Source organism: Chelonoidis abingdonii, chromosome 2, assembly GCF_003597395.2.
Source record: "Chelonoidis abingdonii isolate Lonesome George chromosome 2, CheloAbing_2.0, whole genome shotgun sequence".
In the NCBI taxonomy this organism is placed as follows: domain Eukaryota; kingdom Metazoa; phylum Chordata; order Testudines; family Testudinidae; genus Chelonoidis; species Chelonoidis abingdonii.
In genome coordinates, this window is record NC_133770.1 from 200,219,223 (window position 1) to 200,242,930 (window position 23,708).

At 42.5% G+C, this 23,708-nt stretch overlaps 1 long non-coding RNA gene across 1 annotated transcript in view; it reads left to right on the forward strand.

Moving 5' to 3' along the window:
• Positions 1 to 23,708, forward strand: part of LOC142046373 (uncharacterized) — a 49,782-nt gene that overhangs the window by 6,007 nt on the left and 20,067 nt on the right. The window contains exon 2 of the long non-coding RNA XR_012655333.1: positions 23,253 to 23,300. This is a non-coding gene — a long non-coding RNA (uncharacterized LOC142046373). The remainder of the gene's footprint in view (positions 1 to 23,252; positions 23,301 to 23,708) is intronic.

Here is a 23,708-nt window from a genome sequence, read left to right on the forward strand (position 1 = left end):
TCAATTTCCCCTCTTCAAGATTCCCTAAATAAACTGTACCAGTCCAGAGCCCTTCTCCCAGGAGAAGATCTAAGACCTTCTCTCCCTTGAGTCACTCCCAGGCTTTCCCGATTGTAGTCTTGCCTTGCTCTTGGGAGGTCATTCCCATCCTTACCCGGCTAAAATCTCTCGGTTTCCTGAAGTATCAGGCCTTCTGAAGCAATCTTTAGGTGTCTTCTGACTCTTTACAGTACGTCCCTCGGCCTGCACCACTTCCAGCAGCCCCCATTGGCCTGGAGCAGCGAATCGTGGCCACTGGGAGCAGCAATTGGCCAAACCTGCCGAGGCAGCAGGTAAATAAACTGGCCCCACACTCCAGGGGCTTTCCCTCAACAAGCGGCATCCCAAGTTTGGGAAACTCAGCCATAAGGGAAGGGAAGTACGTTTTAAACTGATATAACTTCGTCTACACTAGGAGTTGTTCCAGTATAAGTATTTTAGAATTTAAAAAAAAAATCAAAGTCCTAACCAACAGGGTTATACCAGTACAAAAAATGTGTGTAAGCCCCACTTAAACTTAGTCCTCTAGCTAACAGCTGCTCCCTATGCATCAGTGGCTCTTTGTTAGGACAACATTTATGTTGTACACTGTACTATGAGTAAATATAGGACTTTGGTCCTTGGTGCCATTAATCCATTAGTGTCACACACATATTAAGGAAGAATATGAATTTGCTGTTTCTCTGAGAGTGCTTGGCGTGCTAAAGGACAAATTTTCAAAGGGACCTCATCTCAGCATTTGATTTCTACTGGTGATAGTATACTGCATGTGCAAAAGCTATGTCTATTTGCACCAAGTGAGGAACTAGCCCAGAATGTTTTTGGCCACTTACCTAATATGTGGTACAAATAATGTTTGTTCCCACCCCTACGCCCCAATCAGAAAATATGACATCTAAAATATTTTGTTTGTGTCCATAATAGACCCTATCCAATCCTACTGGAGTTTTTTCATTGACTTCAGAGACAAGAGAACTGGGCTTTATGACCATCACTAGAGCAGTTCCTGTTATTTATGTTTTTTTACTATGAACTTTGCTTCCTTCTCCAATGCTTCTGCTCTGGTTCAGTCAACAGAATATTTGTCTGTAGCTAAATTGCTTCTTTTTGTCTATTCAGTTTAAGAACTAGTACAATTAGGACTTTCAATATTATCATTATAACAATAGTAACATATAGTTTCTGAAAGTACTTTACACATTTTTTTAAATAATCCAGACAAGTGACCAAGACAAAATAAATCACTTGTGAAAAATACAAAGAGGTATGTCAGAAGGGATATAAAAATACTACAAATGAGCAATTCAAGGGCCTGATGCTTGATATTTACATGTATTTGTGTTTAGCACTGTCTCGCTGCCTCATAATTAGAGAAAACTCCCATGAGGTAGAATGTAATTGCTCATTTTGTAGATGAGGTACTTCTGGATCAAGAAGTGATTAAAATATTTATATTGCACAGCTTGTTCAATTCACTCATATTACCAGATTAATTTACTTGAATTCACCATGCATCAACATTTACACGGTTTTCCTCCAAAAATGGTACTTGAAATAGAATAACTTTTTATCGCTTATTATTCTGTTTAATAATGTCAGAGTGTGGGATGGATAGCTATTCCCTCAATGGCATTTCATATTTACTGTCTGAGCATTACTTTGTGTACTGGGCATGACATATTTAATGGTACTAACAGTGAAAATAATTGAGCTTGGGTTCTCTAGGGAATAGGAATTAAATTTATAAAGATTTGGTAGTGACATATGTAGATAATTTTGTAAGTCCTAAGCAAAGGCAGCAGGGCTGGGAGTTCATTTGTTTTGTTTTTTGTTCTGAGTCAAATTAATGGGTTTGTAACTGAAGGCTTTGTAAACCTTGATATTCTAGTATGACCTTTAATCACAGTCTAAAAGTTCTGTGCTGCTATGCTTTGATCTCTATCCCACCGAACATAGGAGTATAAATTGTCTTGGATCAAAATTCATATTGCAATCTGGATGCTGGGAAGTCCTTCGCATACTGTACCTTTTCGTATTTACCCATGGAATTAGAGTGAAATACATGTGCCAGTATGGGAGCTGGTATCTTGTCTGATACAAAGTCCTGGTGTCCATTAAGGTGTGCTTTTAGCAGAGACATTGCAGTGTCTGACATTGTTGCTGTGTTGCCATTCTCAGCCCTGGTGTCCAGTACAAGTTTAGGTCAAATTTAGCAGCGTTAGATCGATTTAACCCAGCACTCGTCCACACGACTAAGCCATTTTTATTGGCTTAAAGGGCTCTTAAAATCGATTTCTATACTCCTCCCCGACGAGGGGATTAGCACTGAAATTGACCCTGCTGGGTCGAACTTGAGGTAGTGTGGACACAATTTGATGATATTGGCCTCCAGGAGCTATCCCAGAGTACTTCATTGTGACCGCTCTGGACAGTGCTCTCAACTCAGATGCACTAGCTAGGTAGACAGGAAAAGCCCTGCAAACTTTTGAATTTCATTTCCTGTTTGGTCTTGCAGAGCTCATCAGCACAGGTGACCATGGAGTCCCAGAATCGCAAAAGAGCTCCAGCATGGACCGAATGGGAGATGTATCTGATTGCCATATGGGGAGATGATCCATGCTATCCTAACTCCATTCCAAAAGACGAAATGCCAGCATATTTGGAAAAATCTCCAAGGTTATAACAGGGACCCCCAGCAGTGCAGCACGAAACTTAACAAGCTCAGGCAAGCCTACCAAAAAAACAGAGAGGCAAATGGCCACTCCAGGTCAGAGCCCCAGACATGCCACTTCTATGATGAGCTGCATGCCAATCTTGGGGGTGTCCCTACAACTACCCCATCCCTGTGCTTCCCTCCTCTCCCACCCATCCTGGGCTACCTTGGCAGTTATCTCCGCATTTGTGTGACAAATTAATAAAGAATGCATGAATTTGAAACAACAATGATTTTATTGCCTCTGCAAGCAGAGATCAAAGTGGGGAGGGGAGGGCACTTGGCTTACAGGGAAGTAGAGTGAACCAAGGGGGCTGATTTTCATCAAGGAGAAACAAACAGAACTTTCACACCATAGCCTGGCCAGTCAAGAAACTGGTTTTCAAAGCTTCTCTGATGCACAGCATGTCCTGCTGTGCTCTTCTAACCGCCCTGGTGTCTGGCTGTGCGTAATCAGTGACCAGGCAATTTGCCTCAACCTCTCACCCTGCAATAAATGTCTCCACCTTACTCTCACAGATACTGTGGAGCACACAGCAAGCAGTAATAACAATGGGAATATAGGTTTTGCTGAGGTCTAATCGAGTCAGTAAACTGCGCCAGCGAGCTTTTAAATGTCCAAAGGCACATTCTACCACCATTCTGCACTTGCTCAGCCTATAGTTGAACTGCTCTTTCATGAGCCATGGGAGCAAGAGGTAGGCTGGTGTAGATGTGACCGTGCAGTGCTGCCGACTGGGAGAGCAGCCTTAAGCAGAAGCCTCCAGCTGGCATGATATTCCAGGCAGGACTGAATCTCCATTAGCCAAAACTTAAAGAAGAGAATGACCTGGAGTCACTTCCATTTTTGTCCAGGCACCCCCGACCGACCTCACTGAAGCTGGCCAGGAGCACCCACAGGACAATGACGACAGTTAGCAGTTGTATTTCCCTGTCTGCCGTTTGCAAGGCAAGGTAAGGGAATGCTGCTGTGTAGCACTGCAGTTCTGCATCTATCAGACATACGGTGACAGTGAGCTGAGCAGGCTCCATGCTTTCCATGGTCTGTCGTCTGCATGGGTAACCCAGGAAAAAAAGGAGAGAAATGATTTTTTGCCTTTGCTTTCATAGGGGGAGGAAGGCCTGACAACATGTACCCAGAACCACCCGTGACAATGTTTTTGCCTCATCAGGCACTGGGAGCTCTACCCAGAATTCCAGTGGGTGGAGGAGACTGCGGGAACTGTGGGATAGCTACCACAGTGCAACGCTCTGAAAGTCGATGCTAGCCTCGGTACTGTGGACGCACACCGCCGACTTAATGCGCTTAGTGGGATCATACACAATTGACTGTATCAAATTGATTTCTAAAAAATCAACTTCTATTAAATCAACCTAATTTCGTAGTGTAGACATACCCTCAGAAAGCCCTGTTTTGTGGTGCAGCAGTTTTAGAAGAGATGTTGCTTAGGAGGTCTGAGTCACAAGTCAAAGTATCTGACATGCATGGAATCTCTGAATATTCATATCTACTGCCTCTGTACAGACCAATTCAACAAATTGGCTTAACACATCCTCATCAAACTGAAACAGAAAGAGATATGAGGAGAAGGAGATTAATTAGAAAAGGAAGAGTAATTTGAGCACTGCCATACACAGATGCAACTCCCATTGAAATCAAAGGGAAATTTGCTAGATTACACTAGATGTGAATCTGTCACTCTTGCTTTAATTCAGACCTTGTGTGCATTTGAAAAAAACAAGCAAAAACCTAGAAGTATGAAAGGTTTTACAAAATGACCTCTGAGTAAAACATAAATAGGATTACTAAAAGCTGGTGTTTACTTGTCATCTATTTGAGATGTATGTGGACAATGTTGTATGGACAATTTGGGTCTGGTGATATCCAGGATGAGCCTTGTTGCCCTCAGGAAAACGTGGACTAGAACTATCAGAACTCTGCACTTTCAGTCCTTTTAGACACAGACTGCCTACAGTGCCAGGCAACACAAAAGGAAAAAAAAACCCAGAAGCTTGTCCAGTATCAGACTCAATATTTCCTAAGAGACTTGGCTGCAGTCTGTTAAAGAGAGAATTAAGCTATAGAAATGCAATTGACAAAATAAAAGTCCACAATGTCTCTCTGTCCAACAAAGTACTTAGTCATTTCACCTGGGGACATAGTTCTCAGGCTTTATAATACGAAAAATCAGGGGAATGCTCACCAAAAAACAAACAACAAAAAAAATCAGGCAAGAAGGATCTCAACCGGGGCAGTCTCTCTCTGAAGAGAGCAACAAATTTGACTAAAGCTGCAGATGGAGGAGGTATTGACAAACGAATGCATTTTTAAATAAGGGAGGTTAGGAGCTTTCTAGTTATATTACCTCCTGACAGTGTGGCCAGCTTTTAAATCCTGGTGATTATCAATGGGTAGTGCAAGAAAGGAAGGAGAAAGAAATATTCAGATGCAAAAATCCAACTGAAGGTCTCAAAATTTAGTCATGCTAAAGTTCTTCCTCTGGGTTTTTTGCTTCATTATAATTTATTGTGCTTTTGCTCATTGTTAATAATATCCTTATGAAGGGTGGGCTGGTTCATTTGCTTTGTTTCCTTTGAAACATGATAAGCAGGAAACCTACATTGGTGGACTGATTGATCCACTGAACCAGCCCACCTTTCATAATGCTCCAAGATGATTGTGTAAAGCTCTATATAAGGGGATAAGTCTTGTCTTAATAAGTCCATTATTTTAATGGCACTCGCTAAAGGTTTGAACCTTGGCTCCCTTGTGCCTGAATCCTATCCCTAAATAAGCTAGTTGCACTCATGAAATGTGCATTAATTTCTACTGTGCACATTCTTCAGTTTGGTAATCAAGATTTTGATTACTTTGGTCATAAGTGGTTAGCATATTGTTGTCTACAATTCAAGAAACAAGGTCTGCACTAGTTTACACATCACACAACCCTGTTAGTGTAGAGAGAGTGAATATAAGTGAGCACAGAATTTCTTGTTTCTAAATGTAGAAGGCTTAAATATTTGTATGCTATACTTACTTCTGGGTGGGGTTAACAAGCCATTTCCTCCGTTTTGTATTTTGAAAAATCACTATGCGGAGATTACTGTACCCATATTAAGTTTCCAATCATTATGTGGATGTACAAGTGCTATTAGTATGTAGGGATTGCTTTGGGATGATATCTTCAGGCCAGATTCTCCCCACTACTGTCCATAGAGCAGATTTCATCCCGGTGGTAGGGCAATATCACCCACCATGGTGGGTTACTCTGAAGGAGGGAAGTTTTAAATTTTGCTGGAGGCTCCCAGGGAGCCCTTTCATCAGAGGCAATGCACTTAGTCAGCACAGCACTGAGTGATTTAGTAATACTCCCCTTTCCTGAGCTGTAGTGTCTACTTGTAGAGCACCTGGCAGAGACTTGGAGATATTTTATCACTGTATTCCTTCCCTAAAGACTTTGAGTGGGATTCACAGAGGTGTCTTGGGCACTGAAACATTAAGTTGTGCACTTAAGGCAGATTAGCGTGACTCTTTTGCAAAGAACTTGGGGACAGTGTTTCCCTTTACCCAGTGGTTAGAGCATTCACCCCAGCGATGGGAGATGCAGGTTTAAATCCTCCCTCTGCTTCACGTGGAGTAAGGATGACAATCTACCACAAGGGTGCCCTAACCACTGAGCTATGTGTAAGAATAAGATTTTGTCACACATATTTTTAGTAAAAGTCATGGACAGGTCATGGGCAATAAAGAAAAATTCACGGAAGCCCGTGACCTGTCTGTGACTTTTACTAAAAATATGCAGGACAAAATGCGGAGCTACAGGCTCCCCACACACACAGTGGTGCCTGGCTCAGAGCTGCAGGCTCCTAACATCATTGGTGGCTCCAAGCTCGGGGCACCTCTACCACCTGTGATGGCTCTGGCTCAGAGCTCTGGGGCACCCCCGCTAACTGCTGCGGTCTGTGCTCCGTGGCACCCTTGCTGGCTGCAGGGCCAGGAGCTGCGGAGCACCCACACCGCCTGTTGCAGCTTGGAGCTCTGCCCACAGTGGCAGGAAGCTGCAGAGTGGCCCTGCTGCCCATGGGGCTGGGAGCGGGCCTGCTGCCTGCAGCAGCCAGAAACTTCCGGGGGCCTTGCTGCCATGGCATCTGGGAGCTCTGGCCCGCAGTTCCCAGGCGCCAGGGGTGGCAGGGACCCTACAGCTCCCAGGTGCCAGGGGCTCAAGGACAGAGGTCTCTGCAAGTCATGGGTTCCTTGACTTCCATGACAAAGTTGTAGCCCTGGCTATGGGAAATGCTGGGGCACAGTTCTCCCAGTCTGTCTTGTTGAAACTAGCCTACTGTGTATAACTCATTGGCTTATACTGTGTATAACTAGTCATTGGCCCAGGGGCACTAGAACCTAGGTCTCCCACTCTGCAGCTGAGTGCCTGAACCACTGGGTTATACAGTCACTCTTGCACTAGCTCTATGACTTTTTACTACAAAACTGCTACAGCGAGACTCCTGCCTCGGCGTACCCATAGCCCAGAAGCTAAGGCACTGTCTTGAGAGGTAGGAAGATCCTGTTTACAATCCCTGCTCCAGCATGGGAGGATTTGAAGTTAGCTCTTGCACATCCTGGGGGAGTGCTCTAACTACTCTACTAAAGGGTATAAGTGGGGCACTACAAATTCCTCCTGTATCTTTTAGCTATGTAGGTTTAGGTATGCTCAGAGAATGCCTAGTGGATCAGGCCCCAAAAACAAGATAGGTGGGGGAAGATCTAGACTGTAAATCCTTCTGGGGTTAGCCCTGGCGGTGTTGGGATGTGGGCCACTGTGTATATGCCAAGACACCTTGGGAACTTCAATGGCAGAAACTTATGCACCGACAAGGTTAGGCAGCAGAATGCCACTAATGCCTAAACATTAGACTTAGGCACCTTAAGTGACACCTAAGTGCTTACATTCCCCATGTGAATCCTACTCTTTCCACAGTCCCTGTCTGCAGAAACCTGTATGAACCCCAAGTTTAAGCTTGTGTCTCATCTTTTCCAGAGTGCAGTTAGCTGAAAATAACTCTTACATTTTTAATGTATGTTGACAAGAATTATTTGTTCCTTATCAATTAGTGAAGAGTATGAAGGCTATAGAGGAACATTTCCCAAAGTGGCAGGCACTCACTAGCTGGCTCCAAAAGAAACTTTAATGCAGGAAAGACAATTGTCTGTTGCTCTCAGGGCTGTGGCTTTCTTTGATGCTGGCCTCAGAAACCAAGATCTCAAAACAAAATTTGAACTTCAAGAGGCAAAACCACAAAAAGAAAAGAAAAATTTTTACAGTAAGTTAAAAATGATAGAGTATCCCACTTGTAATGAGATGCTAGTGGAAACAGCTCTTTAGATTTCTCCTGGGGCCTCTAGTTGCCAAAGACAGACATAATATTTTCTCATTATTAGCTCTTCAGCAGAAAGGAAACAGGGTATGGCGTTCTTTGCAGTCACACAGAAGAAGGGGCATTTTGAATCAGTAATTTAGAGCAGTAAAATGAAGGGGAAATGGCAGCAGAACTTATAGTGATGCATAATTATCTCAGCAAAAGAGACAGGCTGTGAATATTTCTGTTGATTTTGTTTCAAGAATAACCCTCTTGAGAATTCTGATTTAGGAAGGGGAGTGGGGAAAAGAAATAACTAGAACAACTTTGTTCCCCAGCACTGCCTGCACATTCCTACAAGGTGCATGGTAATGTTCTAAAAGAGCAGAGTTTCACACCCATCAAAACAAGGCATACAGCTGCAAATTGAGAATCATCTGAGCCTCTTGCTGTTTCAGTCATATCACCATGTTTCTGTGTGGCAAGCAAACAATTTTCAGCTTAACACATCTTTGGCGAAGAAGTTTGTGTTACACTTGTGCTTGCAAACCTGCAAGACAGCTGTCATTGCAGCTGCACTTTCCTTATGTACAATATTCCTGAAAAATGTGGGGTGGGGCGTTTACTTCCACAAACACCCCTATTTTATGTGTGTTACATAATACATGCACGTTTCTTGTTTATTATGATTGGGTGGGATTTTCAAAGGCACCTAAGTGAGTTAATAGGACTCATGCTGCAACTAATTTATTTATCATTTCTATTGAGTAAGTAGTACTTCAGTTAGTACAAACATACAGCAAATGACCATCCCTGGGCAGAGAATTTAGTAGCCTGAGGACAAGACTTGGCTTCAAAAACTCTAATCCCAAATTTCATGTTTACCAGTAATCCCTGTGTGACATCAAAAATTCTGCTTCCGTGTCCTCATCTGTAAAATGGGGATAATACTTTCTAGCTGCACCTACATTACTGGGAGGTAGTCGAACCTTGTTCGTTGAGGATTGATTCTATTCTCAGTGAAGTAAATAGCAAAATTCTCATTGACTTTAATGGGAACTGGATCAGACTGTCTGTGTGTGTGTGTGTTTGTGAGAGAGAGAGAGAGAGAGAGAGAGAGAAGGTCTTTGAAGACAGGATGCAATCCTGAACTCTTTTTTTTTTTTTTTTTTGCCACTCCTATATTGCAAAGGGAAGTTCTGGCTGTTTTCTAGTCTCAGTTGGGGGATCTTCCCACCATAGGGGAAGCCCTAATTGGTGTATGTTCCTGGGGCTCCACCAAGCTTGCTGAGGGTATATCCAGTGTAAGGGCTATGTCTGTAGCATAGCTGCACTTGGGGACACTCTAGCTGGTGGATGATGACCACCATGGGGACATAGCCAGCTGGGTGTAGTTTAGACCAGCCCTCGGGTCATTCTGCACTATGTTAGGAGCACAACTGGACCCCAGCCAGTCCCATAATGGGAGGGTGGGAAAAGGTTCTGCCTTTTAGCTGTGCCCAATGGACAGTAGGGGCAGCTCAGGTGCCAACAGTGGTGTGGAGGTGTTAAGTGCCTTTACTATTGTGAAGCATTATCAAAACAGCCTGTTGTGCAACTGAGTTTTCCAAACCTGTCAATAAAAGCCTATACGCCTTATGTTCAAAAGGCCCGGAAATACTTGCACACCACATGGCATATATAACATAACTATGTCTAGACTGGATATCCCAGTGGAATTACTCAAAGTTTGAGCACTCTGCCTTTTTTTTAGGATAATTTCCATAATAAAAAGGAAGCAGTATTCACAAACCAAGGTGTTATAGTTTACTAGAAATTGGCTCAAAATGCAAAGTTTGCCTCTAGGATTCAATGTTTGGGAGTGTTGAGCTCTGAGATTTTGATTCAGGCACAATACAATTTTTAACTAGTGGTGAAAATAAGACCTAGACATACTCTCATATTTGAGGTCACGAAGGAATTTTCCTCCAGGCCAGATTGGCAGAGGCCTTGGAGGTTTTTCGCCTTCCTCTGCAGCATGGGGCTCGGGTCACTTGCTGGAAGATTCTCTGCACCTTGAGGTCTTTAAACCATGATTTGAGGACTTCAGCAACTCAGACATATGTTAGGGGTTTGTTACAGGAGTGGGAGGGTGAGATTCTGTGGCCTTGATTGTGCAGGAGGTCAGACTAGATGGTCATAATGGTCCCTTCTGACCTTAAGTCTATGAATCTATGAATCTATGACAAAGCAGGACTGAGATCCATTCAGTTATTCTGTGTGAAGGGCAAGACGCATTTATACTTTACAAAAAGTTATTTACAATTATATTTATATTTTAAATGCATAATATAGTGGTTTCTTTTCTTTTCATAGCAGTTTCATAGAAATTGAAGGCCTGGACGAAGTTGCCGGATCAGGCACTCTGAATGAAAACGCCATGTAGAGAGAACCATCAAAAGGCTTATATACCATTTTAATCATCAAGAGGTTGTATGTGAGACCTAAGCAGTCTTGCATTGGTCCCTTGCACAGGACTGAATTTCGCCCTCCAGGGTAAAAGTGAATTTTCCCCTGACACACGCACGGACCCAAGTTTCCTTGCACTTTGCATAAATCTGCTAACATGTCATCTCACTGAGTAACAGTCAAAAGGTAGCTACAAAAAATCCACAGCAAAACAGAACATCTGTTTCAACTATTGGCTTATGATTTTGAAAAAAACTCACAGCACTGATTAGAGAAATAGAAGGGCTGCTATGCTTGGCTTGGCTGCTATGCTTTCCAGCCTGAATTAGGATTTGTAGAGATTTTATTCTAAGAAATCCCCAAGCCCTAAAATTTAATTTCTTGAGCACCACTGCACACCTGAGAGAGAAAACAAACCAGAAATAGGGGTGGAAGTGGGGAGAAGGGAGGTTGTTTAGAAGTGTTTTAAGACAGAAAAATAAGCTGACCAAGTAAAACACTAAAACATCAAAACCTTGCAAAGCCCACACATTCCCTTTTCTGGAATCCAGCAAGCACGTTTTTATTGTACTTTACGGAAGGGAGGAATGCTCAGTCAGACAGCTTTTAGGAATATAATTTCAGGAAGGTAAAATGCACTAGCATGATATTTTTACTTACCTGATTAACCAGAGGCTATTTTGAGAATACCTCTGAGGACCAACAGAATGTTCAACTTGGTTAAACCTGGAGTTAGTTGTTCCTAATAATAAGTGAGAGCGAAGTTAGTTGAATTGGTCTTAGAGGCTTTGTGAAATAAGGATATGATTAACTGACAATGACAATAACTGTCTTTGTGGGGATTATTTTCACTGTAATAAAAGTGGGCAGTCAGAGTCCCAACACCCGAGACTGAGAAAAGAGCAGAAAGTAGTAAGGGAAAGCATATATGTGATTTGAACTGACCTTGATCTTCAGCATCGTTGTCTCCGTAGGCAAGGAGGTGCAATTTTACAGGTCAACAGAGGTGAGAGAATTTTGCTGTGTCCTGAAAGAATGCCTGGAGTACAGCTTGTAATAAAGTGTATGAGAAAGTAAAATTTGGTTTGTGAAATGCCCCTACGGATAATGTGTGAAGCAAAGGAAAGGTTAGAAGTTAGATTTCTTCTTTCATCCCAAACCTCTCTCTCTTCCTACAAAAGGCTCTACCTTTTACAATCGTAGAAGACAAAAGGAAACAGTGTCTCCTTTTCCAAAATTTCACCTTCTCTCACTTTAGCTAAACACACACAGCCTACTCAAAAACATTCTCACAAAAATGGCAAGATATGTTCTGCCTGGGGTTTTACCAGTGTAAATCTAATAAGCAGTTAGACTTTATTTTGTAAAACATTTGCAGGAAAATGAAGAACAGTGTCATCATCAGAGCAAAGTTTTGCCAAATGTTACCCCCTCACACACACACTCTACTCACTATCATTTGGAGCGATTGTGTAGTCAAATTATAGCAAACTCATGTTGGTAATTTTCTGTAATATCATGGATATCAAATAAAATATTGACGGCCTCCCTCCTGCCACATTTGTCATTAGTACCTTGCACGCAAAATGCTTTGTAGAGCTCATGTTATAAGATGAATAGATTTTCAGTGGGTCCTGTCTCCAGCTAAACTTAGTCTGATTTCCTTCTTCTTAACTACCCCTTTGTGTGCCCTGTGCACAGGGAGAAATACCAAGAAGTGACTCCTGGAAAGGTGTCAAGTTCACACAGATAAAAAGGTGTGTGCTGCTCTTCTGAGCAAAGCACTGCAGCATCCAAGGGCAAAAAGGAAACACAGCAGCTTTTGTTACTAACCTGGGAGGTGTTGCAAACAACAGAAAGGACACAGAAATAACACAAGGGTCCAAAAAAGGAAATAATCCAATGAGATTCATTCTCACAAAAAGCAGACAGACAGACCTGGGAATGAATATTCTAAAAAAAATAGCTATTCAATGAAGGGAGATAGGGAATAGCTATTCAATAAAGAAAGCGCTATGATTCAGTTGTGACTTTCAGCCACTGAACCACATTGGGGGCTGCGCAGAGTGGTACAGACCTAGGCAGAGCTTCCAAAGAAACTGTGCTTCCAAAAAGTCTTCCTGGAGTTTTAAGGCATTTGCAGAGGGAGTATTCATGATCTCTTATGATGATGTGCCATTGTGGTAAACTCTGTCCCAAATCTGGACCTTAGCGTACAAAATCTGGGTGCTTACTATGAACCTCCCCAAGCTTATACCCAGCTTGGATCTTATTTCGCTGCCACCAGATAGTATTGAGGCTACTATCAGCCTGGGTTCCCCAAATTCCTTGGGGGGACCCCCTCTCTGGCCTCCCCAACTTTCCCTGGGAGGACCCCCAAGACCCAGACCCCTGGGTCTCCCTATCTCAAACGGGAAAACAAGTTCCTCCCCCTTGTCTCCTCGTTATCTGCTCCCCCGCTTCCCTCCCTGGGTGAGCCTGGGCGATGCAGTACTTAACTCCTTGAAGGCAAAACAAAGAGGGTAATCACCCTCCCCCTGAGGCGATGCCTTCAAACCTAGTAAAGCTAACATAAAGAGATTTTCCACCCCTCCTTCCTGTAGCCTCACCAGAGAAAAACCAAAAACCTCAACCAGGTTTTAAAAAGAACTTTATATAAAGAGAAAGAAAATACAGAAAAATATCATCACTGCATTAAGATGTCAATACAGGCTCTTGGCTTATAAGAAAATAGGAATAAACAGTCTGATTTAAAAGATAGCCCAATTAAACCAGTCCAGCAAATCAACACCCATGTAAATACAAATCAAAGCACATCACAGCCGATTACTTTGGTTCCTTTGTACTCACACTTGATAGTAGAATATTTGAAAGAAGATGGAGTTAGAAGAAAAGCTTGTTTACTCACAGCCGAGGAAAACAAAAAGACCCAGAACAAAGCCAAAAACCTCCAGAGGTTCCCACCCTTACTTTTGAAAATCCGGTTTCCTGATTGGTCCTCTGGTCAGGTGTTTGGTTCCCTTTGTAAACCCTTTACAGTAAAAGAAAATTAACCCTTACCTTACCTATCTACTTATGACAGCCATTCCCTGCTCTGTGCATCTGACTGGGGAGGCTCGCTGAGGTGGAAAGGGGGTATGGCCACCATGGTACCTCGTGCACGCGCGCACACACACACACCCCTTCCTGACCAAGGAAGCTAGGAGGGTGCAATATCTGCTTCTTGAGACCCATAACCTCCCCTCCCTGCAGAGTGGCCAGGTACAATTAGTCAGCAGTAAGGCCAAAACACCTAGAAGTGATATTTCATTTCAGTATGATCATATAATGTACAAAGGCAGGAAAAATGTGCAATGTTGAGCTAGAGACTATATTTTGGCACAAAAGATAGTGCCCTTCTCAATAAAGTGTTCTTGAGGCTGATGTAAAATTCTGCACATAGTTGTTGGCATCTGTATCAGAAAGATTTGCAGGAACTGGTGTGTATGTACAGAGAAGAACAAAGAGACACCAGCGATTCTGCAAATATTGTTGTACAGTAGGAAGAAGCATTAAAAGACTCAAACATGTGCATTTAAAGAGTTAATCTCTAAAAAAAAAGAGACCAGCTCCAGCAATATTTCCTGTACTTCATGACAAATACCACTAAAACCAGTAATAGTTCCAGAACCGGAAGGAGCTTTTTAAACGCACTCACTGTAGCTTGGCTAAACAATCAATGGAGCTTATGATAACCATCTACAAAGGTTTGAACATGAAAAATAAATCATTTATGGTGACCCAATGAGATAACTAGAAGTAGTTAAATGTATCTAAAGAAAGTTTAAATTCCCCTAAGGCCTCAGGTCAGCAAGGTGCTTAAGCACATGCCTAACTTTAAGCACATGAGCCATCACAAAGGCATCGATGTGGTATCATCACTCCCATGTCTTTGGGAATCCATGTGAAACATCTACACTTCTGTGCATCTTCTAGATTTTCTCTCTTTACTCATTCCAAGAGCATGGCTGTGCAGGGAATGGTCCCACAGTTTGCAACTGCACACTGCTTCCTCTTTGGTGGGGTTAAAGGCCATGGATCCAGAGTTATCTTCTATATGAAACTCTGGCAGTGGCTAGTGCAGCTGAAGTTGCTACAGCTGACCTGCGTCCTAAGTCCCTGCAGCTGAAGTCCCCCTACAGCTGACCTGCCTCCTAAATAACATGGTGGCCTGGATGCCTGTCATCCAGACTGATCATGGTGTCCATTCCATTCCATTCCCACTCTCCAGGCACATTGGGAAGCATAAGGATTTTGAATTTATGAGCATTAGGGGGGAAATATACTTCAGAATTCCTGTAATTCAGCTCATTAAATATCAGACTAAAGTTTTTCAGCTGAGTTATTTTGTTATGACATCTCAAACTCCTTTGTTCTTTAGAAAAAGGGAGCTTGGCTAATTAAGGACTTCACTGTCAGATCACCACTGTACACGAGTGCTTGAATTGTAAACAGACATTCCATTGCTGCAAAAACGAAACCACAAACCAAGCAAGGACAATGAAAGCAAGGAAGTCCTCCAAACAAACCACAAGCGCTGGTGTGACATCAAAAGGCAACATGTTGTAACAAAATAAATCTTTTTGCATGTTGACTGTGTGATCTGGAATCTCATAAATCTAACTCCATTTGTAGGTATGCATTGATCAAATTCAATTTACTGAAACACTGTCTCTCATTAAGAATAGCAAACAGATCTTCTATACAAGATAGTGGATATTGTTCTACACATAAAACTCGATTCAATGTCACTTTGAAATCACGGATTCAGACAACTATCCCTCTTGATCACTGCTACAATGAGTGTAGCCCACTGAAAAGGACACAAAACTCCAGTGTTACAAAATTGTTCAAATCAGCTTCCAACCCAGACTTCAGAGCATAAGGCACATCCCTGAAGTTGCAATGTTTTGGCTGGCTGTCAGACTCAACAGTGAAGTTTACTGACATGTTGCTCATCATTCCAACTTTTCTTTCAAAAACTTTGTCCAGTATTTCTTGAAGATTTCAAGATGTTTTTGTGATCACCTTGATCTCCATCCAATTAACCTTCTCCATATAATGATGGATACTTTCCTTCAATCACATACAAGGGTACAATGACTGATTGTCCATCTAGCGGAACATTCACTTGGAGAATCCCTTTTGGGACCAACTTTTCTCCAGTATAAATCTTCAAAACTGTGGAGGTTCCTTCTAGAATAACTTGTGATAGTCTGATTATAGGAGCAGAAATCAATGAGATGCCTGCCCTATATCAATTTCCTTTTTTATAGGAATTCCTTCAAATCAGGTGTGCAACCTCAGTGCCATTTTTTACTCCAGTTTGTGAAAAAACTTGATCAGTGTCACTTGAACTAGGCTTCTTCCACATTATGAATTCCCGACTTCCATCCTTTTTTAGGTTCAGTCTTCAAAGATGTCTTTTTTTATGGACAGTTGCTCTGTTTTGATTAGTGTTGAACTGTGTGTCCTTTCTTCTGGCACTTCCTGCAAATAACCTGGTATGCCCAGCAAGCCTTCTCAGCATATGCAGTTTCTGCACAATGACCACATAGAAATTCCTTACATTCCCATGGGTGTTTTTCACCAATTCAGGAGATGAATTTCAATTCACACTAAATTGCAGAGAATCCTTCTCTGCAGTTATTTCAACCACATTTTTGAATGCAAGCTCCGATACAGTCAGTAACTTCTTCCAGACTTTTTCATTGCTTAATCCAGAGACTAACTGATTGCTCAGGGCATCACTAAATGCTTGTCTAAACTGACAATGCTCTGACACTTCCTTTGAGCAGCAACAATCTGTGCTATGGACTCTCCACTGATGGAACGGTTATCGTCTATGGGTTAGGAGAAAAATATACCTGAATTACTGCAATAATTGTGGTGTACAAGCAGGGCCGGCTCCAGGGGTTTTGCCGCCCCAAACAGCCAAAAAAAAAAAAAAAGCCATGATCACGATCTGTGCTATGGACTCTCCACTGATGGAACGGTTATCGTCTATGGGTTAGGAGAAAAATATACCTGAATTACTGCAATAATTGTGGTGTACAAGCAGGGCCGGCTCCAGGGGTTTTGCCGCCCCAAACAGCCAAAAAAAAAAAAAAAAGCCATGATCACGATCTGCAGCAATTCAGTGGGAGGTCCTTCACTCCGAGTGGGAGTGAGGGACCCTCCGCCGAATTGCCGCCAAATACCTGAAAGTGCCACCTCGCTCCACAATGGCCACCCCAAGCACTTGCTTGATAAGCTGGTGCCTGGAGCCGGCCCTGTGTACAAGGCAGTTGTAGGAAATAACGGGTCATGCAGCAGTTCATTTGCCTTTGAACTCATCACTCTCAGCAAGGTTGAAACTCGTCCATCTGCAATGGTGTTGAAGGTTACAAACATGTCAAAATGTTTGAGGTACACCACTCATGATTTGCAGTTCACAAAAATTGCCTTTTCTTTGCTCTCCTGTTGGATTTCATGCCTCCTGGATGTCTTCTCTGGCACAGAGAAACTGGTTGTTTTTGTTTTGTTTTGGTTTCTTTTTGTATCTGCACTCGACTTGCCTCTTCTGGCTGCATGCCAACACTGCAAAATTCTTCCTTTGGTTATAATTGGGTTAGCTGTGCTAGTGTGCACTGAGGCTGTGTAGCCAAGCTATTTGTCTGACTGCTTGCACATGGTCAACCAATATAACTGCTTACTTCCCCCTCACTGCTCTGGTCGCAGTAGTTCCAGACAGCAAACTATTCCTTTGCTTTGATTTTAATTGTCAACTCCCCCCTCTCTAGTTCATGCTGTCACAGCAGCAATAGCAGCAGTCTGTCACCTTGTTCCACCAGGTGAGCTTTTCCTTTCTTTCTTTCTTTCTTTCTTTCTTTCTTAAATAGCATTATTTGCTTAGTCTTCCTTCTTCTGGCAGAGGCACCAGTGGACACCCAGGAGACATAAATCCTTCATCACCAAATGTGATATTTGGACCCATCAAAGAAGGGGATAGACTGACACAGAGGGAGCTGTCAACTGTGGGGGTAACTTTATTGGTCTGAGTGCAGAACTGAAACTACGCAAGAGAAGCTTTGCATGGGAGAGGGCAGAAGTGTTCAAGCATTTAAAGGGGCAGAACATCACACACATTACTAATAAGACTAGTGAGATTTTCTGATTATTCCTGATTAACAGAAATAACAGACATCTAGGGACATTTTAGCTTCCTCCTGTAATGGAAGCACAACTTTAATTTCTTTCCTAAATTAAAGCTGTTTAAAAAAAAGCTAAGTTTTAAACAAAATCCTACACTGGTTTAAATCATCATAATTCCACTGAAGGGCAAAGGAGCTATGCCATTTTACATTAGTGAGGATCTTGCTAGCAGTTTGATAATAGTGCTGAAATATATCAGTATTTCTTAAAACTAAATAGATATTGGGATGCATGGAACACTCCAGGGTTTTTTTTTGTTGTTGTTGTTTTTAATTAGTACCTGTATATATTCAGAAGCAAAGACTTTTTTAAACTCTGACAAATTCAGAATTGTATTTCTTATTAAGGGCTCTAAGCCACTCTGCAGATAGCTGTAAGCTTGCAGTGTTAACCATGACACTCTTGAAGAAAAAAATTGCTTGACCTTAGAGAAAGGTTAGCTCTATGCTACAGGGATTCTAATTTTTAGTTTCATTAAAGAATTAAATTAGAGTAAAACTCTTACCTCTTTCCCCCCTCCTTAACGCAAAAAAGGAATGTTAGCTTCACCCAGGCTTGCTGCTCATCTTCAGTATTTTGCAACCTTTTCTTCACAGCAAGGGCAAAGGTCTCTGCATTGATATTCTGAAGGGAATCTGCATGACATTGTTAGGAATGGGCAAGTGATCTGAAAGTCCCTACACAGCCAATATGATTCTGATTAAAGCTTAGCATTTGTTTTCTTGCTCTTTGGAGCAGACAGCATGCTGCCTGGAATTAGAAATATGAAAGGGAAAGGAATTTCCCACTGTGCAGAGAGCATTTCTTCCTCTTTTCACAATGCAGTAAAATTGGCAATTTTTCTTCCTGAGATTCAGATCATTAAAATGAGGTCATCTTTGCTTTCCCCTTTAGAATGTGATGGTGTTATGTCTCTCAAACATTATTCCCTAGAGTTCGTGAGAGAGACCTGAGATTGCACTCAACTTTCTAACTAATATTTCATCTGCAGCATTTTAAGCTGGAAAAAATATATACATTATTTCACCAAGCAAAAGAGAAAGTTATAGTTTGAGGAAAGTTTCATATAGCAAATTAATAACAAATGTGAATAAAGCATCATGCATCTTGAAGGACGGCTATAATACTGTGGATAATTTCATCAGGCTGAATTGTCCCCATAATTATGCACTAGGAATCATTCACATTTTGATGAGAAATTGCCAAAATTTAGCATTTTTGAAAAACTTTCCATCCATGCTATTTCTAGTACATCCACCATCACAGTAGCTAATTTCCAATACCAGTATGCCACACATAGCATATATATGCCATAATTATTTTTTCCTAAAATATGAAATCTGTTTAAATCTATTTGACTATTACAATTGTATAAGAAAGTGATTCTGTCCACTCCTATTGTGATTTTTTGTAATATTGTCACTATGTATAATTTTACAATTGTCCAAAACAATACTTGCAAAATGTTTCCACATCTGTTGTCACCACAACATCCCACATTCTTGTACTCAGTCACTGTATATGTGCATATTTAGTAATCAGATGCACAGTTTCTGAATCCCACAAAGCAGCTGACAGTGCAGAAAACGTCAGCCTCATAGGTGTTCCCTAGGGCGTAAGGATGCTGTCCCCTGGTGCTGCTGGCAATCACTGCCACAGCTACTACAGTGTTTCTTTAATCCAGAGGAAGTTTGAGAATTCTTAAAGGACTACTCTTTCTGGGATATATTGACAACTTTATCCAGGGGCAGTGCTGGGGGCAGGGAGGCTTGCGGGGGCTATAGCCACCCTAAAATTTCCCTTAACCTCTCATAGTCACCCCTCCTAGTGCAAAGGTCAAAGGTTATGTAGAATTAAGGGTAGCATGGTATGGCATTGCCATGTTTACTTCTGTGCTGCTGCTGGCAGCAGAGCTGCCTTCAAAGCTGGGCACCCAGCCAGCAGCTGCCACTCTCCAGCTGCCTAGCTCTGAAAGTGAAGAACAGAAAGAGCAGTGGTTGTTAGGTGGGTGCCCCCCTCTGAAGGCAGCGCCATCACCAGCAGCAATGCAGAACTGCAGAACCAAGGATGGCGTGTGCCCGCAAGATGTATAGCACAGTCCTCCACAATTTTATATCTAGCCCAGCTCAACCCCCCGCTCCAGCGGGAAGAGGCTGGCACCGCTCTTGCCTCTAGTCCATGTGGAAGATTTTCTCTGGGCCCTGTGCTTCTAAAATCCTAGCTCCATCAGAAGCGGGATTTGCAGTACACGCTTTACTGGACCCCAACCCTTTCCAGTTTGCTATGTTGTAAGTCATGGTTGCAGACACATTGTCAATGGAGTTGCTTTTATATTCACTCCAAGGTAAATTAGAGTGGAATCTGTTCCTGAGGCAAATTATACCCTCAAATGTGTACCAAACTCTGATGTCAACAGGAGTCACATGAGAGTGCAAAAGAGTAGAATAAGGCTGTTCGGATGGGGTGGCGTAGTTGGAGAAGGGCTCAGCTATGCAGTTGCTGAGTTTACCCACATTTCTGATTTGTAGATGCAACATACATATTTTTGGTGCACAACTAATGTTTAATTATTTGACCCCAACAGCCATATTTTTCATTGTAAGATCTTTAGGGGAGGCCTTGTGGATGGGATTTTCAAGATGCCCAAGTAACTTAGCAGAAGAGTCACTGAAAGTCTTTCAGTGTGACTTACACCCCTAAATCACTTTGGCACTTCTATAAATCCCACACTGTTTATTCCTGCATGTTTGTACATGACTTCATACATCTCAGGGATTAAAGTAACAATAGAGTAAGAAGCTGCACCAGTTTAGCTGAGAGAAGACTCTGGACCTAAGTGTTTGACTTCAATGAACAAAAGCAACAAAAATACAAAATAAGGAATAAATCTGAAATGACAAAAGTGAAAACATGAATCCTTTCCCATGACTTAGTGCCCGGACAGGTCATATTTAAGTCCACACCTCTTTCAGGTTACTACAGTCCCAGGTCTACATAAAACAATACCCAAAGTTCAGTCTCTTCAGACCCTCTTTCTGGCAGTTACTAAGACCTATGGATCCTTACAGAGAATTTTCAGTGTAGACCACAGAATGAAATCTCTGTTCCTGCATGTCTAGTTCTACTTAACTCCTCAAGACTTTATGGAACCCTATCTCGGGCTCACCTCAGCAAGAGCCCCTTGTTTCCCACAGTCTTCATACTTTCTCAGTCTCAGCTCCCTACTGAAATCTCTTTTGGGCCTGCTGCAGTAAGAATTGCCATCCCCTGTAACCTTTGCCTTTTCACTGACTGTCCTTACCTAAAGTTTTCCTTGCCTCTGGCAGGCTTCCCTCACTCTCTTAGCTTTCCAGACTTCCCCTCCAGGTCCCACGCCCTCCTTCTTCAGAATGTCTTGCCTGCATAGTTCTTTCTGACCCTTCTTTCAGAAACCCAGGCTTCCTCCTGACTCAGGTCCCTCAAGTTCTGGTCCAAGGACAGGGGCGACTCCAGGCCCCAGCATGCCAAGCGCGTGTTTGGGGTGGCATGCCATGGGGGGCGCTCTGCTGGTCGCCGGGAGGGCAGCAGGCAGGGCTCTAGTGGACCTCCCGCAGGTGTGCCTGCAGAGGGTCCGCTGGTCCCGGGGCTTCCGTGGAGCCAGGGGACCAGCGGACCCTCTGCAGGCACGCCTGTGGGAGGTCCACCAGAGCCGCGGGACTGGCGACCGGCAGAGAGCCCCCCACGGCATGCCGCTGTGCTTGGAGTGGCGAAATGTCTAGAGCCACCCCTGTCCAAGGATTCTCTCAGCCTGTTGTCTAAGGTGCTGTTCACACTTAAAATGCTGCTAGTGCAAACCAGGCCTAAGAAAATTAATTCCCTTTCTCCTGGGTCTCCTCCCTAGCTTTTCTTCCCACTGCCCCCTGCTCTTACCTTTCTGAAGACCCAGCTCCTCTCCAGCTGTGTGCAAACACCAGTTAAGCCTGTCACCCCACCAGGTACCCCCAAGTGGCCTCATTGGGCTCAGGCTCCTGTTAAACCATGGCTAACCAATGTGCGGTTAATACCCCGCCCCCTATCACAGAATGTTAAGAATTAAATTCTGATGCCTGGTGTACAGTAGGAAATTCATTCCCCTGAGCAATGAAGTTAAACTGACCTAACTCCCAGTGTAGCCAATGCTAGGTCAATGGGAGAATTCTCCCATCAACCTAACTACCACCTACCACCTCTTATGGAAGTGGAGTGCCTACAGCAATGGGAGAAGCCCTCCCATCAACATAGGTAGCATCTTCACTGAAGCACTACAGAGGCACCACTTTAAATATAGACAAGCCCTTAGTTCATGATTCATAGATTTGAAGACCATTATGTTCATCTTGTCTGAAATCCTGCATAACATAGACCTTAATTCTTGAACAGCAACATATTGTGCATGTTGTGATATCTTGTTAGGCAAAAAGAATCTTTTCCCCAAGAATCAGGCAAGCATATACAATACTGAAGGGAGTTTATTCACGGTACCGGGAAGACTGAGAAACAGCTTCAAAAATATGGTGCCACTATGGCTGGTTGCATACATTCTCTTATCAATTCATTTGCATTTATCTGTACATACAGAGGCAAACATTGTTACAAGTCAAGAGAGAGAGCCCTGAAGAAAGATAAAAATAGGAACAGTAGGTACATATAGAGGTCATCAAACATCTATGGCTACCTTGTGGGGGAAGGAGGCAATGTTTGGGGTGGGGCAGGTAAGGAATGAGTGCTTACAGATATCTGGTGAGCTGTGAAGGGAGGGTTTGTTCTGTTCTAAGAGCTGAGTTACTGAGTGGGCACTGACCATATAAGCTTATGAAATGTTTACAGTTGTCAGTGCCTTTTGAGCTACTGAAGCATTCCTGCTTGATCTGCGGTTTCTGTCTTAGCTTTAGCTAAATTTTAACTCTTGCCTGACAACCTCATGTTGCTATCAGTCTTGTGCTGCACCTAAGAACTAAAAGGAAAGTGTGTTCACATAGATTTTCAGTTTTCACTGTCAATTTATGTTCCTTGATGAGTTTAATTTATCTCTTCAAGGGTATTCATTATAAGTATTTTTGTGGTGGCATCCACTCATAGTGTCTGTGGGCATTTCAAAGTACAGACTTTTCTAGATTACTTCATGTTAGCAGATTTGTGGCAGCTGAAACAAATTAGTCCTTGGTGGAACTCCAATGAAGGGACAAATTTGGTCCTTGAAATGGTCCTGGCCTCTCACAGGTTCCTGAAGATCTGTCAGGTTTGGTGGGGAAGCAAAGCATGCCCTCTCTTGAAGGAAATTATTAGGGAGAACCTTAATAAAGAGATAAAGACATTCTCCCCTAGATTTTTCTACTCTTGAAGTTGTTCCGCTTTAATTAAAAAATTGAATAATTAAATATTCATTGGACCAGAGAAGGAGTGAGAATGACTTTATAATATATTTTTATTACTTTCATTCTAGATGCTGACTACTGGAATATTTTGATGAGGAAGATGCTATACTGTCATGGTAAATAAATAGGAGATAAAACCTATCTGTTTAGAGGCTAATTGCCTTCTTCTTTCTGTATTTTAAACCACCAGGCCAGTAAAATCTAAATTACTAATGAACATACTATAATCACTATGGGCTACTCTGTGCCACTGAAGTTTAAGCAAAACTCTCCGTTAATTTCATTATGGAGATCTGTTTATACACAAATGGCATGATGTTGCCTATCCTGTGATATTTGCAGGCATATGGAAATAATACTGTTGTGACACTATATTTACCAGTTAAAGCCTGCAGTGCGTATTGGAGTCACCGTGTAAGCAAGTGAGCATTTACAGAATACTTGAGTGCTGTAGAATAAATCAGTCATCATTACCAAATGCTTTGGGAATATGCCCAAGGGAGAACAACAAGCTGAAAGATGTT